Consider the following 12,298-nt stretch of genomic DNA (forward strand, 5'->3'; position numbering starts at 1 on the left):
CACTGGCGCTCCGCGCGTTCTCTCGCGCGCTCCCTGCCTCCTGGCCGAATCCGGGCCCGAAGAGGCGCGGTGCTTCCTGGGTGTTGTAGTTACTCCCTCGACGTGCGGCCCCAGGGCCGACCGGCGGTGGGTTCCGAGAACTACGTCTCCCAGCGCGCCCCGCGCAGGGGGCACAGGGCGTTGGCCCTTGGCGGCCTCAGCCGTCAGAGCGCAGAGAGGAGGGCCCGTGAAGCCGGCCGCGGAGAGAGGAGGGGGTGCGCGTGCGCGCTGGGCCGGCTCGGCCCGTTCGGTTCCAATCATTGTAAACAGGCGGAGGCTGGGCGGGGTGGGGATGGGGTGCCTGCGGCCGGCCTGGGGCGCAGCGCAGGAGGCGGCTGCGGCGGCGGCGTGAGCGCGGGGAGGCAGCGGCTGCGGCGGAGCGGGCGGTCGCGTGGCGGCAGGCACAGGTCAGTGGCAGGGAGCGGTCGCCTGCGAGGGTCGCCGCGATGCCTTCCGCGTGCCCGAGGAGCCCTCTCCGGCGCCGGCCTCGCGCCCGCATCTGTCAGACGGCGTGCGGGGCTCGGCGCTCGCCGTGCTCGCGGCTGGAGTTGGGGTGGGGGCGTGGCTGCCCCCAGCGTCGGTTCCTCCCGGGAAGGCTTCGCCCAGCTCTCGCCCCCTTTGCTGTCCGTTCCTCCGTCCCTCCCACTTGCCCACAGGCCTCCCTTAATGCATCTGCGTTTGTGATTCGGTGCGCTCGGGCCGGGAGGAGGGTTCGGAGCCGAGCCCCTCCCCCGAGTCTCCCGGCCCGGGCGCCCTTCGGGGCGCTCCTGGGCCGGGCGAGGGGCTCGGCCCTACCGTCGCAGTCGCGCCCGCACGCTGCCCGTCTCCGTGCCTGCCGCCGCCCGCACTGAGCAGGGGGCGCTTTGGGTGCTGCGGTCCTTAATTCAGTTTTCAGTGGGGATGGATGGAGAAATCTGGAGTTGAGAATTCTGTCACAACTCATTTTCAAGTATGTCTGTGGCAAAATGCTGCTGCTTTTTTTTTTCTTTTTTTTTGAGACAGAGTCTCGCTCTGCCGCCCTGGCACAGCCTAGCTCACTGCTACCTCAAACTCCTGGGCTCAAGTGATCCTCCTGCCTCAGCCTCCCCAGTAGCTGGGACTACAGGTACCCACTACCATGCCTGACTCATTTTTTTCCATTTGTAGTAAAGACGGAGTCTCCCTGTTGCTCAGGCTGGTCTCGAACTTCTGAGCTCAAGCGGTCCTCCTGCCTTCTTCACCCAGAATGCTAGGATTACAGGTGTGAGCCACCGCGCCGGGCCCCAAAATGCCCTTGAGGTCGGTCAGCTTTCTTTCTTTCTTTTCTTTTTTGATTTATGGTTGTGAGAGTGAAACAGGTTTTACAAAATATTCCTCACCTCTCTGTCTTCTCTAAAGTAATTATGCTGTTTTAAGTTTTGGGATTCATTACAGAGCCTCCCTCTTGAGCAAGCAGCATATTCGCTCTAAGGTCTGGTAGAGTTCCCGAAGATCACTGTAATTCTAATTGGAAGTATTTTGAACCTGCATCTAAAGAGCACATCGTCCACATTCATTAGAAAAGCTTTGGCTGGGCACGGTGGCTCACTCCCGTAATCCTAGCACTCTGGGAGGCTGGGGGGGGGGGGATTGCTAGAGGTCAGGAGTTCGAAACCAGCCTGAGCAAGAGCGAGACCCTGTCTCTACTATAAATAGAAACAAATTAATTGGCCAACTAATTTATATATATACAAAAAAAATTAGCCGGGCATGGTGGCGCATGCCTGTAGTCCCAGCCACTCAGGAGGCTGAGGCCGGAGGATCGCTTGAGCCCAGGAGTTTGAGGTTGCTGTGAGCTAGGCTCACTCTAGCCTGGGCAACAAAGCAAGATTCTGTCTCAAAAAAAAAAAAAAAAAAAAAAAAAAAAAAAAAAGAAAGAAAGAAAGAAAAGAAAAGCTTTCACTGAATTTTTTTTGTTTAGGAGTGGACATTTTCTAATGCTGCAGTACTTTGGGAAGCATTCCATCATACTTGGCAGTTATTCAGGAAATGTTTAAGTGGTGGTAAGGAATAGGCCCACTTTTGGTTTGGTACTCATAGAGGTGGCATTTCTAAATGAATAAATGTGATTGTGAATGAAAAAAATAACCTCACTTTGTTCTTAGAATTATCTTGGTTTAATAATTCTTTTCTGAGTATCTTCCTGAAAATGAGTAATTACTGGCAGCTGCAGTTGCATTAGTAGGGGTAGGGAGGAGATCAATAGAGTAGTTTCACTTTTCATTCAAAGTATCTGAAAGATCCACATGGGGTAGGGTAGTTTAAGAGTAGCTTTTGAGAAGTATTTCTTTAAACAAAGTATTTTGAAACAATGCAATACAACCTGATTTGCTGTCTCTTGGAAATAATATTTCCAATTATAGATCTTACAGGGACCATTTCTCCCTAATTTAGAAAGAAGTGGTATCAGAAAGTACATATTCAATTTAATTTGTAGGGTTATATTTGCACAGTTGTTTGCTTGGCAAGGAGAGACTGGGTTCAGAATGTAACCTATAAGTATGTTCTTTCTTTTTTGAAAGAAAATCCCTGACAGAAACTTATTATATATAAGAAGGAGCAAGGAAAAATGCAGATTATTTAGAATACAGGAATTACTGTGTAGCAGGTACTGTGCCAGTTGAAGAGGACTTAAAGATGGATAAGGCAGTGTCCCTCCTTCAAGGCGGTCAAGCTTTATCTCTTACTTGAACTGTGAACAAGTATAACATGTTTTTAAGATTTTTTTTTTATTAGAGAAAACATGGGAGTACAGTGGATGTACAAAGGAGGTAGTGGTTAGTTTCCTGAGGGAAGAAAAACAGTTTGAGGAAGAGGGCAGTGGGAAGGAAAAACCATATGCAGAAGGTGATGAAAACAAGTGTACAGGCATAGTAAGAATGGGCATTTAGGTAGAAGAAACAGTGTGAGCAAAAGCATGGAAGTATGAAATTAAACGGTGGATCTGCAGGTATAGCTAGCAAGTATAGTATAGGGTGGTGGCAAGATTGAAACTGGGGAGGTAGGCAGATACCAAATGATGAGTAGTCTTGTATAACATTGAAGTTATTTCAAGTTTATCTCGTAAGCAAATAGGAGTCATTGAGACAGAACAAAGAAGAAAGACCTAATCTAGCTCAGCCCATTTTTAACTCCCTGCTATGTGTTAGGGGACTATATTAGGTACTATATGTTTATGTCTTTATGCTTCAAGAAAGCTTAGTCATAACTGAGGCAAAAATGGGGGGAAAGGAACTTAAGACAGAGGGAAAGTTGGACAGAGACATGTAGGTGAGAAAGAGCATGGAACACTTTTATGAATGGGAAGTTGTTTTCTACAGCTGTAGCACTGGTTGTGTTGGTTAGTAGCTGAAGGTGAGGTTGCAGCTTCAAAAGCATTGCATGCCATTCAATGGCCTTTACAGTTTTTTCCTGTAGATAGTACAAGAGTTTATGGGTTTTAATTAGGAAAGAGACATGATAAGGTTTTCATTTTAGAAAAATCATTCTGGAATTGTAGAGTATGGATTTCAGAAGGGATGGAAAGTAAGAATGGATGCAGAAAGCCTGGTTAGCAGGTTTTTGCAATAATTGAGATTCGAGATAAGGATCTTAACTCTCAAATTAAGGCAATGTCTGTGAGAATACAGGGGAGTAGTTTAATAGCAGAAACAATTAGAAAGTAGAGTTCATAGCATTCAGCAACAATTGGCTATGGGGAGTGAGGGAGAAATTATAGAATAAGATGACTTGGATTTTAACTTGGGTGATTGAATAAATAATGGTAAATTATACTGAGATGGAATTCAGGAGGAGGAACAAATTTGGGGAGGAACAGTATTTTAGCATACTGACCACTGCCTCCTTTGTATAACATACTGAGTAGAAGTTATGAATGTCTGTGAAGCATCCAGGTGGAATCATCTGCTATGGAGCCAGGCATATGTGGGTTTGGATTACAAGAGTGAGGTCTTGATGTGTGGGTCATCAGGCCATTTTATGAGTGGTGGCTGAAGCCTTTGATTTAGGTAACACCACATACGAAGAGTTTTTTGACATAAAGTAGTTCTGGTAGTACCATCTGTATATTCACAGAGTTGTGCAGCCATCACCACAGTCAATTTTAGAACAAACTCATAATCCCTAAAAAAGAAACCTCTTATCCATTAGCAGTCACTCACCATTCCCCCTGTCCATGCCCCTTGGTAACCATTAATCTACTTTCTGTCTGTTGATTTGCCTATTCTGGATATTTCATATACATAAAATCATATATGTGACCTTTTGTGATGGACTTCCTTCACATAGTTAGCATAATGATTTCAAGCTTCCTCCATATTGTAGCATATATCAGTACTTCATTCTTTCTACTGCTGAATAATACCATTGTTGAGATATTCTACATTTTATACATTCATCAATTATGAATATTTAAGTTGTATCTACTTTTTGGCTATTGTGAATAATGCCGATTGAATATTCATGCACAAGTTTTTGTGTGGTTATGTTTTCATTTCTTTTGTGTGTATACCCAGGAATAGAATTGCTGGATGTAATATAATAAAAAAATATATATTTGGTCTTTGTCCAGGTTCTTGACACAGAACTTCTAAGACTCTTAGAATTTCCTGAGTAATAGAGGTGATAGGAGCATCTTCTGTTATTCATAATAAGGCTTTCAATCACATCTAAGTTTTTGCTAATAAAGTGACTCCTGGTGGGCTCCTAGATAACAGCAGGATGAGGGTTGGTTGCTGGAGGAACCAACCATGTGATTAGAGGATTGGAACTTCTAGCCTCAGCCCTGAATGTGAGTGGTGTGGGGGACTGGAGATTGAGCTAAATCACCAATGGTCAGTGATTCCCACAAAATGGGACCTCCATAAAAATCTCTAAATGACGGGGCTCAGAGAGCTTCTGGGTTGGTGAACATACCCTTGTGCTGGGAGGGTGTTATATCCCAACTTCACAGGACAGAAGCTTCTGCACTTGGAACCCTTCTGGACTTCACCCTATGTACCTCTTAATTTGGTTATTCATTTTTATCCTTTCTAATATCCTTTACAATAAACTGGTAAGTGGAAGTAAAGTGTTTCCTTGAGTTTTTGTGAGCCATCCTTGCAAATTATTGAGCATGAGGTGGGGATTGTGGGAAACTCTGATTTATAGCTGTTGGGTCAGAACTGTTGGTAGTAATGTGGAGCTTATGACTGGTGACTGAAGTGAGGGCAGTTTTGTGGGTCTAAGCCCTTAAACCTGTGGAGTCTGACATTAACTTTGGGCAGTTAATGTTGGAATTTAATTGAATTATAGGACACCCAGTTGGTGTCTGGAGAGTTGGAGAACTAGTTACGGGTGTGGAAAAAACTGCCTCTTATTTGGTGTCAGAACTGTTCTCAGAAAACAGCTCTTGTGGTAACTCTTATGTTTAACAGATTGAGAAACTGCCAAACTGTTTCTCAAAGCAGCTATACCATTTTACATTCCAGTTCTTCAATTTCTCTACATCTTTGCCAGCACTTGCTATTTTCTTTTTTAAAAATTCTAGCTATCCTAGAGGGTGTGAATTGGTATCACATTGTGGATTTGATTTATATTTCTCTGATAGCTGATAATGTTGAACATCTTTTCATGTGTTTGTTGGCCATTTGTATCTCTTATTTGGAGAAATACCTATTGAATTCCTTTGCCCATTTTCAAATTGGGTTGTCTGGTTTTTTGTTATTGAGAGTAGCATAAGTCTTTCACTTCCTTGGTTAAATTTATTTCTATTTCTTCTTTTGGATGCTATTGCAAATGAAATTGTTAAATTTCACTTTTTGCAATGTTCATTGCTAGTGTATAGATATACAACTTATTTTCTGTCTTTATTTTGTATCCTGTAACTTTGCTGAACTCCTTTATTAGCTCCAATACTTTGCTTATTTTTTAGGGGCCATGCTGATTTTCTGTGTATCATTCCGGTTTTAGTCTGTGTGCTGTTTAAGCCAGCACTTCAATTGTTTTCTACTGTATTCTTGTGGGTTTTCTATATAAGATCATACCATCTGTAAATAGAGATAGTTTTAATTCTGCCTTTCCAATATGGATACCTTTTCTTTATTTATTAGGTTATTAGTATGGAATGTCCTATTTCCTTAAGTACTAAGTTTGAAGGTGCCTATCTCTGCCATTTCACTTTGACGCTTCTTTTTTTTTTTTTATTGTGAAGGTACATCCTTATTCTTTCAAACACATGGTTTGGCTCATGATTATCTTTCGGAGTTTTTTTTAGAGCAATTCTTTTGAAAGTCAAAAATTCATGTTATTTTCAAATATGCGTTCCATCAGGGAAATGATGCAGCGCAGATAGCGTGAATGATTAATGCAGTGTTTGGGAAGGATGTAGCTAATGAACACACAGTACATTGATGGTTTGAGAAGTTCCATTCTGGTGATTTTAATCTTGAAAATGAGCCACATGGGCAACCTGAGACCAAGGTGGTAATGATTAGCTGAAAGCTGTAGTGGAAGCGAACCCATCTCAGCCTATTAGCAAGGTTTAAGATTACTATTCCAACTATATTGGACCATTTGAAAAAATCAACATGGTAAAGAAGCTGGATAGATGGGTTCCACATAAATTAAACAAGTGTCATAAGAGAAATCCTCTGGAAGCTTGCCTTTCTTTGCTGTCATGACATAAAGTCAAACCATTTTGACACCATATTGTTATGTGTGATGAAAAATGGATTTTTTCTGACAATCGCAAGCATTGGGCACAATGGTTAGATAAAAATGAAGTGCCAAAATAGTCCAAAACCTAATATTCATCAAAAAAAGCTAATGGTGTCGGTTTGGTGATTCAGTGCTGGGATTAAACACTACAGCTTCATGAAACCTGGTCAGTCCATTATAGCAGATGTCTGCTGCAACCAGTTGGACAAAATGATGAGGATACTTGTGATTAAGCAGCTGAGATCAATAGGGACAGGCCAATCCTCTTGCAAGACAATGCTGGACCACATGTCACACAAACAGCACCGCTCAAACTGTAGAAGCTGCACTTGGAAACTCTTTGTCATCCACCGTGTTCACCAGACCTTCCACCAACTGACTACCACTTCTTCCAGGATTTGGACCACTTCTTGCAAGGAAAAATATTCAATTCTCAACAGGCTGTGGAAAACGCCTTTCATGGTTTCATTGCCACTTGCTCTCTAGGTTTCTTTGCTGCTGGCATAAACAAGCTACTGTTAAGATGACAAAACTGTGTGGATAGTTTAGGCTCATACTTTGATTAATTGTACTGCTACTTGTTTGAGATAGAATAAACTAGACTTTTGATTCAAAATTGGACATTTCGTATTTAATGACCTAACATTTTCCCCATTCTTAATTGTCCAGGCTAGAATTTCTAGTACAATGTTGAATGGAAGTGGCCAGAACAGACCTCCTTGTCTTGTTCCTGACCATAGGAGGAAAGCTGCCAGTCTTTTACCATTAAGTATGATGTTAAATCTGGGTTTTTCATTGATATTCTTAAAAGTTTGAAGAAGTCCCATCTATTCCTAGTTTGCTGAGTACTTTGTTGAGTGTTTCTTGAGGTTGTTGCTTAATTTCTACATATTTTTGAAGTTTTCAACATTTTCATCTGTTATTTCCTTTCCAGCTTCATTTCATTATAATCAGGGAACATGCTTTCAATGATTTCAATCTTTTAAAATTTATTATGGCTTGTTTTGTTGCCTAACATATGGTCTGTCCTAGAGAGTGTTCCATGTGCACTTGAGATGGATATGTATTCTGTTGTTGAGCAGACTGTTCTATGTTTGTTTTCTTTCTCTTTTTAATAGGCCATTTAAAGGACTTTAAGGCAGACTGTTCTATAGATGTCTGATATATCTAGCTGGTTTATAGTGTTGTTCAAATCTTGTTTCTTTTTTTTTAATTTAATTTATTTATTTATTTATTTTGAGACAGAGTCTCCCTCTGTTGCCCAGGCTAGAGTGCCATGATGGCGTCAGCTGAGCTCACAGCAACCTCAAACTCCTGAGCTCAAGCGATCCTACTGCCTCATCCTCCCGAGTTACTAGGACTACAGCCATGCACCACTATGCCCGGCTAATTTTTTATATATATACTTTTAGTTGTCTAGCTAATTTTTTTGTATTTTTTTTAGTAGAGACAGGGTCTTGCTGTTGCTCAGGCTGCTCTCAAATTCCTGAGCTCAAATGGTCCTCCTGCCTCAGCCTCCCAGAGTGCTAGGATTACAGATGTGAGCCACCACACCTGGCCCAAGTCTTTTGTTTCTTGTTGATCATCTCTCTATTTGGTGTATCTAAAGTGAGTGTCTATGGCCAACATATAGTTGGATCTTATTTTTTTGTTAATTTGTTTACCAGTCTCTACCTTTTCATTGGTGAATTTAATCTATTTGCATATTGCTGATAAGGAAGAACTTCTGCCATATTGCTATTTGTTTTTAATTACTCAATTCTTCTATTTCTGCTTCCTTATATGTTAGATATTTTCTGGTGTACCATTGTAATTCTTTTATGTTTCTTTGTTATGTTTTTTTTTTTTTTTTTGAGACAGAGTCTCGCTTTGTTGCCTAGGCTAGAGTGAGTGCCATGGCGTCAGCCTAGCTCACAGCAACCTCAATCTCCTGGCTCAAGCAATCCTTCTGCCTCAGCCTCCCAAGTAGCTGGGACTACAAGCATGCGCCACCATGCCCGGCTATTTTTTCATATATATATATATATATATATATATTAGTTGGCCAATTAATTTCTTTCTATTTATAGTAGAGACGGGGTCTCGCTCTTGCTCAGGCTGGTTTCGAACTCCTGACCTCGAGCAATCCGCCCGCCTCGGCCTCCCAGAGAGCTAGGATTACAGGCGTGAGCCACCACGCCCGGCTGTTATGTATTTTTAAGTTATTTTCTTAGTAATTTCCCTGGGATTACAATTAACATCTTAATTAGTTTATGTTAATATCAACTTAATTTCAGTAGTGTAAAAAACTTTAGTCCTATGTAGCCTTATGCTGTTATTGTCACAAGTCATATCTTTATATGTTGTATCTTCATAAACACTGATTTACAATTATTGCTTTCTACAGTTGTCCTTTAAATCAGATGGGAGAAAGAAAAGAAACATAAAGAATATATTCTTATTGTCTTTTATATTTACCCATATAGTAACCTTTACCTGTGTTCTCTATTCATGTGGATTTGAGTTATTGTCATCAACATGAAGGAGTTTGTTAGCATTTTTTGTAGAGTAGGTCTACTAGTGATAAATTCTCTCAGTTTATGTTAATCTGGGACTGTCTTAATTTCTCTTTCATTTTTGAGGGATAGTTGTGCCAGATAAAGAATTCTTGGTTAACAGAGGTTTTTTTTTTCTTTTCTTTTTTTTTTTTTTTTTGTCAGAAGTAGGGGAAGGAAGAGGTTTTTTTTTTCTTTCAGTACTTTGTCTATGCCATCCCACTGCCTTCTGGTCTTTGTGTGTTCAGATGAGAAGTCTGCTGTTAATGTTGTTGATGAATAGCTTCTCTCTTCCTTCTTTCAGGATTCTTTGTCTGGAAGCCCTAGGCAGAGCAGTTAGGCAAGAGAAAGAAATAAAAGTTATCCAAATTGGAAAAGAGGAAGTCAAATTGTCCCTACTGATGTGCTCTTATATCTAGAAAACCCAAAGACTCCTCCAAAAACTCTTAGATTTGATAAATGAATTCAATAAAGTTTCAGAATACAAAATCAATGTAAAAAATCAGTAGCATTTCTATTCGCCAATAGTGACTAGCCAAGAACTGAATCAAGAAGGCGATCCCATTTACGATAGCTACAAAAACAAAATAAAACAAAACAAAACTTAGGAATGTATTTAAGCAAAGAGGCAAAAGATCTCTTCAAGGAAAACTGTGATATACTGATAAAAGAAACTGTAGATGACACAAACAGATGGAAAAACATCCTATGCTCATAGAGCAAAAGAATTAATATCATTAAAATGATCACACTGCCCAAAGTAACCTACAGATTCAACGTAATCCCTATCAAAATACCAATGTTGTTTTTCACAGAATTAGGAAAAACAAATCCTAAAATTCATATGCAACCAAAAAAGAGCCCTAAATAGCCAAAGCAAAAGGAACAAAGCTGGAGGCATCATATTACCTGACTTTAAATTATATTTCAAGGCTACAATGACCAAAATAGCATGTTACTGATATAAACATAGACACACAGATCATTGGAACAGAATAGGGAACCCAGAAATAAAGTCACATATTTACTGTCAACTGATCTTTGACAAAGTCAACAAGAACATAACACCAGGGAAAGGATAAATGGTGCTGGGGAAATTGGATTTTCATATGCAGAAGAATGAAACTGGTCCCCTGTCTCTTACAATATTCAAAAATCAACTCAAGATGGATTAAAGATTTAAATATAAGACCTGAAACTATGAAAATGCTAGAAGAAAACCTAGGAAAACTCTTCTGGACATTGGTCTAGGCAAAGAGTTCATGACTAAGCTTCAAAAGCACAGGCAACAAAAATAAAAACAGACAAATGGTACTTAATTAAAAAGCTTCTGCACAGCAAATTAATTAATAGAATGAACAGACAGCCTGCAAAATAGGAGAAAATATTTACAAGCTGTACATCCAGCAGGGGACTAATATCCAGAATTTACAAGGAACTCAAAGAATAAAACCCCAAATAATCCCATTAAAAAGTAGGCTAATGACATGAATAGGCATTTTTCAAAAGAAAACAAATGCATGACCAACAAGCATATGAAAAAATGCTCTACATCACTGATCATCAGTGAAATGCAAATTACAACCACAATGAGGTATACCAATCAGAATAGCCATTATTAAAAAGACAAAAAATAACATGTTGGTGAGCATGTGGAGAAAAGTGAACACTTATACACTGGTGGGAATGTAAATTAATACAACCTCTACAGAAAATGATATGGAGATTTCTCAAAGACCTACCCTCTGATCCAGCAATACCACTGTTGAGTATCTATCCAAAGGAAAAGATATCATTATATAAAAAAGATACCTGTACTTGTATGTTTATTGCAGCACTATTTACAATAGCAAAGGTATGGAATCAACAGATGGATGGCTAAAAAAACATGGTATATATACACAGTGGATGGCCAGGCGTGGTGGCTCACGCCTGTAATCCTAGCACTCTGGGAGGCCGAGGCAGGAGGATTGCTCAAGGTCAGGAGTTTGAAACCAGCCTGAGCAAGAGTGAGACCCTGTCTTTACTAAAAATAGAAAGAGATTAATTGGCCAACTAAAAATATATCGAAAAAATTAGCCAGGCACGGTGGAACATGCCTGTAGTCCCAGCTACTTGGGAGGCTGAGGCAGAAGGATTGCTTGAGCCCAGGAGTTTGAGGTTGCTGTGAGCTAGGCTGACGCCACGGCACTCTAGCCCAGGCAACACAGTAAGACTTTGTCTCAAAAAAAAAAAAACAACACACACACACACACACAGGAATATTATTCAGCCATAAAAACAAATGGAATCGCCCAGGCACGGTGGCTCACGCCTGTAATCCTAGCACTCTGGGAGGTTGAGGCGGGTGGATTGCTCGAGGTCAGGATTCGAAACCAGCCTGAGCAAGAGGGAGACCCCATCTCTAGTATAAATAGAAAGAAATTAATTAGCCAACTAATATATATAGAAAAAATTAGCCGGGCATGGTGGCGCATGCCTGCAGTCCCAGTTACTCGGGTGGCTGAGGCAGCAGGATTGCTTGAGCCCAGGAGTTTGAGGTTGCTGTGAGCTAGGCTGATGCCACAGCACTTACTCTAGCCTGGGCAACAAAGCGAGACTCTGTCTCACCAAAAAGAAAAAAAAAAAAAAAAGAATGGAATCATGTCTTTTGCAGCAACATGGATGGAAATGGAGGTCATTATTTTAAGTGAGACAGCTCAGACACAGAAAGACAAATACCACATGTTCTCACTGATAAGTGGGAGCTAAATAATGTGTATACATGGAAGTAGACTGTAGAATGATAGACAAGGGAGACTTGGAGGGGTAGGGACATGGTGAGAGGGGGTGGATGATGAGGAATTACTTAATGAGTACAATGTACATTACTCCAGTGATAACTACCCTAAAAGCCCTGATTCACCACTATGCAATATATCCATGTAACAAAATTACATTTGTTCGTCATATATTTACATAAATAACAAAAAACGTATATGTCTTTCAGTAGTTTAGTTAAGATCTTAGTA

General features: G+C 40.8%; 1 protein-coding gene across 2 annotated transcripts in view; it reads left to right on the forward strand.

The window, feature by feature from the left end:
• The first annotated feature begins 256 nt into the window (after nucleotides 1–256).
• The window catches only part of RALBP1 (ralA binding protein 1), a 51,662-nt gene continuing 39,620 nt past the window's right edge, over nucleotides 257–12,298 (forward strand). Inside the window, exons 1-2 of one of the 2 annotated variants that reach the window (XM_075993683.1) lie at nucleotides 257–446; nucleotides 1,186–1,317. The gene's annotated coding sequence lies outside the window, so the exon portion shown is untranslated. The remainder of the gene's footprint in view (nucleotides 447–1,185; nucleotides 1,318–12,298) is intronic. The other variant, XM_012746133.3, reaches the window with a different exon arrangement.

Source organism: Microcebus murinus, chromosome 17, assembly GCF_040939455.1.
Source record: "Microcebus murinus isolate Inina chromosome 17, M.murinus_Inina_mat1.0, whole genome shotgun sequence".
NCBI lineage: Eukaryota > Metazoa > Chordata > Mammalia > Primates > Cheirogaleidae > Microcebus > Microcebus murinus.